The 6,033-nt window shown below is 47.9% G+C and overlaps 1 protein-coding gene across 1 annotated transcript in view; it reads right to left on the bottom strand.

The window, feature by feature from the left end:
• Positions 1 to 3,487, bottom strand: part of LOC142586983 (uncharacterized) — a 47,421-nt gene extending 43,934 nt beyond the window's left edge. The window contains exon 1 of the mRNA XM_075697852.1: positions 3,405 to 3,487. The gene's annotated coding sequence lies outside the window, so the exon portion shown is untranslated. The remainder of the gene's footprint in view (positions 1 to 3,404) is intronic.
• Positions 3,488 to 6,033: the final 2,546 nt, after the last annotated feature.

The raw sequence follows: 6,033 nt of genomic DNA on the forward strand, positions 1-6,033 counted from the left end.
TGGAAAGACTTCTCTCTTACAGGAACATTGCCGCGGTCCAACAGCCTTTGTGAACATAGTGAAGACACCCACGTGATCATTTGGTACAGCTAAAGAAGTAAAAAAAAAAATTGGCGGGCACTTAAGCTTCGCCTTTAAGAGTGGAACGCGATTGATATATCAACGATCCCTGGCTGCTTGTCACGCTTCCCGGCAAACGCAGCTTTCTTGCGCATGCGCGGATGCGAGCGCGCTGGAGGTGTCGCAAGGAACAGACCGGGCCGCGCCGCTCGGTAAAGGGGTTTGTGTTTGAGTTTCCGAGTAACAGAATTGTGTTTTGCGTTATATTCAAATTGAACTCCGATGCTCATGTCTGTATGTTGTGCTTAGGTTGCACCTTACGATTTTTCTGACGTATTTTACTTTGAGGAATTCAGTTAGTTCAGTAACGGCTCAGCGCCACGCGGAGGGCCTGCGTGGTTGTGGTTCGGAATGATTTTTCACGAAGTGACATCCGACGCCGACATCAGATATTTTGCGTCACGGGGCCCTTAACGCCATCGCATTAAAACTGGCCTCTCTCACTCGGTGCCCAGAGTTGCGACGAAAATTCAACTCTGGCCGTTCTTTTACGGCGTCAACCGTTCGTGTTCTTCGGCGCTCCTGAATGGCACCTACCGCCTTGGGCTAGAAAACAAGTTTCTGCTTTCCTCTAGATAAGTTTGAGTTTCTTTGCAGTTAATTACGCACATGTAGATACAAACGCCTCGTCAAAAAACAAACAAAAAACAAAGAAACAAACGTAGCTGAGGGTGCCTTATAGACGTGGGCTACTTTGTGTATGCTAGACTTTCGTTCACTAAAAGGTGGTTATTATACAGGGCGATGTCGGTTATCACCTTTTCTTTTGCAAACCACTAGAAGCTATGTCTGACTTGCACTGTCCACGTATTGCCAGGCGGGTTGGTTTTAGAATACACCCAAGTTCTGGGCGACTTCGGCGAGGACAAAACGCACTTCAAGGTTAATACGAAACAAGTTATTCGCGCGTTCGAATGTAAAAAGAAAAATGCTCTGCGTGTGCACGCACAAGCTTCTTTCGTGTCTTCCATAAAATGTGTTCTTTTAGGTGTCTATACCGGCAACGCAATAGTGGCGTGAGAGCACCAGCTCCACCTACAGCCCGAGCTGCTGGCCCATCGACCACAATACCGAGCATGCCTCCTGCGTCGCAACAATCACACCATTCTCACGTGAGTGTGACCACGTCAAGTGCGGCTGAAATGTTGTAACCGTTGTCGCCAGCCAGACCTGCGCGTGCAGCAGCGAAGCATAGATGACTGCGGGACTGTAGTCACCCCGAAGCGCGAGTGGCCACTTCCCGCACGCAACGGGGCGAATCGGGTCATCTTTCTAATACCCACTTAATTGTTCGACAGTGGTCCAATAAGAAAGGGTGGGAATATGAGTAGGCGCAACTCTGCGTTTCGACAGTGAAAAAGAACGAGTAAATTCTGGGGTTTCGCTCGTGAAAACCGCGTTATGGTTATGATGCATTCCGCATAGTGGGGGACTCCGGATTAAGTTTGACCAATGGTTCTTTAACGGGCACCTAAGTACACGAACGCTCTTGATTTTCGCCCCCGTATGCGTATGACCGCAGCGGCAGTAAGGAACCAGTGACCAAGTTCAGCAGCGCAACACTAGAATGTTTTAGTTTGGCGTTTTTACGTTCCGCTCAGCAGCTAAGCGGAGCGGAAGCGCGAATGCGCATGCGCCCTCCGCTTAGCCGCAAGCGGGCTAGCGGAGCGACAAACACGGTCCGCTTACAAGCTGCCTGAGCGAAGCGGGCTGCGCAGCACGTTGGCTAGCGTTGGCGTTAGAAAGGATTGGATTGGCCTCAGAAAGCAAGCTCGCTGGCTATCGCGTGGCGTTCCCCAGGAAGGCGCTTTATTTTCCACTGGATAAAATGAACCGGTAACGCATTACAAGCGCACGTCTAGATGCTTCATGGACAAATAAGTTATATATACATATACGATCTACTTTAGAAAAGTGATCAATGCAAACTGATTGAACCGGCAGAGGTTCTGACTTTTTCTGGAGAAACCGCATAGCCCTCCACACTTTCCACATCGGGCTTTGCCGTGCTCCTGGTCGCTAGTCCTCACCTTCGGACGGCTCAGCGCGATACGACAGTGTGCATGGACAACTGAGCTACAGATTGCCTGGATGGTACTTTAGGCTGTTTTTTTTTTGGAGCGTAAAGTCTGTTCCCTTTAGGGAGAGATTCGGAGCTCGAAACGAAGTACGTGTTTCCACTTCGGAGAGGTATATTCCAAGGTGGGCGTTCACCCGACAGGAACTGCAGCTGATACATTCCGCCGACGAGCACGGTGTGTGTGCCTCGTAGCCACGGGACCACGCCGCCGCCGATGACCTGCTACAATGGGGGCGATTCGTTGCAGCCGAGTCTAGCGAGTGATTCAGCTCTTTGTTCCGTCGTGCAAATCCAGCTCTATTTGCACTACTCACGCGGACCTGATTCCGGTGACCGCTATTTGCAACTTCCCGCGTGTCTCGTTCAAATAGTTGGCGTTGGGAAAATAATGCGGCAATGCGGATCGGCAACGCTACCCGAGCCACGCCGATGCGAAATCGCCGGGAAGTAGCAGCTTTCCATTTATTAGCGCTTGCATGTATTCAAATGCACTGCTGCTCACTATCGTAGCGTTTTCATGCTGCCCGACTTGAGTTAGGCGAAGGGGACACCTGCGCGAACACCGCAGCCGTCTCGCTCAGGGATCTCCGAGATCGCGCCTTCCAACCTCTGAGGCCACGCTCGAAGGAGAAGCGTCAACTCTGTCCCGTGCCGGCAGGGAAGCACGTAGCACCCGGAATTAACCCAAGTCGTCTGCCTCGCAAGCAGCGACAAAGAACAGTGCCGCTTGGGCTCGTCTATCGGATGAGAACTGTCGTACTCGGCATAACGTCGCTGCTGGCTCGGATTCAACCTACGTGAGTACGTAAGCACGTAGGGCTGCCGTAGACAAGTTTAGTGAGGAAGTCACACGGCCGTACAACTTCGTCTTTAGAAACTTGTCTACAGCAACCCAACGCGCTTACGTACTCTCATTAGGTTGAGTCCAGGCCAGCAGCGATGTTATTTTGAGCGCGACGGTTTCCATCAGATCAACGAGGTCACGTAGCATTGCTCTTGAAAAGTGTTTGAAATGGGGACGCGACCTCGGAATGGCGCGTGCAAATGGCGACCCTGCCGGCACGGAACACAGTTGAAGCGCCTCCCTTGGGTGCACCGCTCTGTGCCAGCACGGTGTGAAGGACGCTGCGCACAATTACAACGCTGTATTTCAAAGGCAACATGCAGCAGTTAGCCCTGCAAAAGATGCATCAGGCGGCCATACCTCTTGATCCTGCTGATTACGGAGTGTGCAGAACCGACAGCCGACTGGAACGAGATTCGTGCTTCTTCTACGTCAGTGCCGCGCGCTTGCTCGGGTTACTGCTGCTGCTCTTGATGATGATGGTGATGATGACCCAGGCTTTGGGGCACACCGACTAAGGGGGGTAAAATCACGAGTTAGGCATGAGGTGTGTGCTGCAGCGCGAATCCTCTTACGCGCTTTTCTAGCAATACTCGGCACCATCTAGCACCAGAACACTCGCACCACACGCTGCGCCATCTAGTGGCACTGCCGATATGTCGCACCGCCGTCGTACACTTGACACGCGTGGCCGTAAGACAATCACATCAGTAGCGACAAAAGATACTATTCAGATACTTGGTTTCAAGTCAATGGCAAGGGCAGCTATAGAGGAATTAGTATTTTTTGTTGCTACTGTTGTAGCGGTTTCGTCAGCAAACATTGTCCCTATTGTCTCTGTGCCTAGGAACATACAGCATATTTGACCCGTCTATGAGATAAATAGTGTATAATAGTGAATACAGCTCAATAACAATTGGATTTGTGTTTTTGTTGAGACATAAAGCGTTTGCAACACTCAACGAGTCTGTGAATATTATTACCTTTTCTAGTTTCGATGTATTGATGTGTTTCACCGCAGATAATACTGCATGGGCTTCTGCATTGAAGATACTTGTTTGGGCGGGCAGTAGGTCAGATCCTACTGTGTATGGAGCTTGATACATGCTAAGTGTTCGCCTAGGGTTTCAGCCTGGTCCTCCAAGGTACTAAGGGCGCGGGTAGACTTGCGGCCCTTTTAGCCTTCTGAGAACATTCCAAACTAAAACCTCTCCCAGCTTGCTCTCTTAATTACATGGACACTCCACGTGCATTTCTACCATTTTTTTCTTCAAGGAAGGTGTATGGATTTTCTCTCCCCCCTATTTAAGCAGCCCACTTTTTCTTTCACGACTACCTTTGCCTTGAAAAGTTCTGAATTGTTAATTTAGTATACAGAGTGTTCCTCGTAACTTGAGCCAAACTAAAAATATGCAAATGCCATGTAGCTGGACGAAACCAAACTAATGTTTTTTTGCTGTCGCTTGGTGATACTGAGATTTTTTTTAAAAATTCTCTCTAACTGCATTATTCATCTTCTCAAATTAGATGAAAAGTGCCAATGACAACATTGTAGAAAATGGAAAAACAATTTTATGTAGCACGTATTGAGCAACAGGAAGCTGTATCGGGAATTTTTCAAGTATGAAAGAAGCCTGCGAATACACGCAAAGTGCTTTGAGCAGCCAGTCGTGTGGCAATTTTGCGTGTATTAGCGGGCTTGTTTCACTCTCGGCAAAACACTTTTATGTAGCATGTATTGAGCAACAGAAAGCTGTATCGGGAGTTTCTCATGTTGCTCTCTGGAAAGTTAATGAAGACTAGGTAGGTAATTCGGGTTTAATGGCGCAAAAGCAACTAAGGCCATGCTGCGCCAGCCACAAGATATTAAGAATTCAAATGTTAAAGCAGTGGAAGGTGCGTTATATTAGAGTCTGTGTAAAAAACCGGTTTCTTCGAGAAAGCTGAACAAGTCAGCGAAAGGCACTAGCGGTTCATCTCCGAGTATTGAGGCGGGGTGTAAAGGTATGTGTAAGTTATAAAGGTTCTGTAAAAGCTTTTGCCTCTGTGTTTCAATATTTGGACATGTCATAATAATGTGCATTACGGTGAGCGGTTCATGGCACTTCTCGCAAGTTGGCGGGTTTTCGTTTTGGAGTAGAAAATTGTGTGTCAGGTGTGTATGCCCGATTCGGAGTCTACATAGGATCACCTCATAGAAGCGTTGCTGGTGACAGCACGATTTCCATTCTCTAAGCACGGGTTTTATTGTGTGTAACTTGTTATTTGTACAAGAGTCCCATTCTAGTTGCCATTTTAATGTCAGGGCCTTATGAATAGCTCGGATACTGTCTTTGTATGGTAGTGTTGTTTGCGTTATACCTTTGTGTGCTGCCATGAACGCGCATCTATCTGCAGCTTTATTCCCTGGTATCCCGACATGGCTTGGGACCCAGCAGAATCGTATGGTTCTTCCGTATTCGTTATAAGCCAACATGTTTAGGATGTCACCAAGTAGGGGTTCGGACGCGGAGTTAAGGTTTAGAGCTCTGAGTGCGCTTAACGAATCGGTATATATGATAGTATTCGTCTTCTTGTCACTGGTAATTTTCTTAACTGCCGTCCATATTGCGAAAACTTGGGCAGTAAACACTGAAGAAAAACTATTTATCCGAATGCTATTTTGCCAACTTTTCGCAATTATTCCGACACCTACGTATTCTTGTGTTTTGGAGCCGTCGGTGTAAAATTCCGTGTAATGTTTATATTTGTCTTGTATAGCTCGAAACTCTTGTATTATGTGTTCTTGTGGAATGTCTTTTTTCTTTAGATGTGTTAGTGTCCAGTCACATAGCTGTGAAAAGTTGTACCATGGTGGCAATATTGGTGGCCTTTCAGCAACCTGCAGGGCCTCGTGAGGAACATCATAAGCCTGACAGTATTCTTCGTATCGTAGGATTAGTGGCCGAATCATGTTCGGTTTGCTTGTGTAGTGTATCCTTGATTTGCA

Source organism: Dermacentor variabilis, chromosome 7 (assembly GCF_050947875.1).
Source record: "Dermacentor variabilis isolate Ectoservices chromosome 7, ASM5094787v1, whole genome shotgun sequence".
NCBI classification, from domain to species: domain Eukaryota; kingdom Metazoa; phylum Arthropoda; class Arachnida; order Ixodida; family Ixodidae; genus Dermacentor; species Dermacentor variabilis.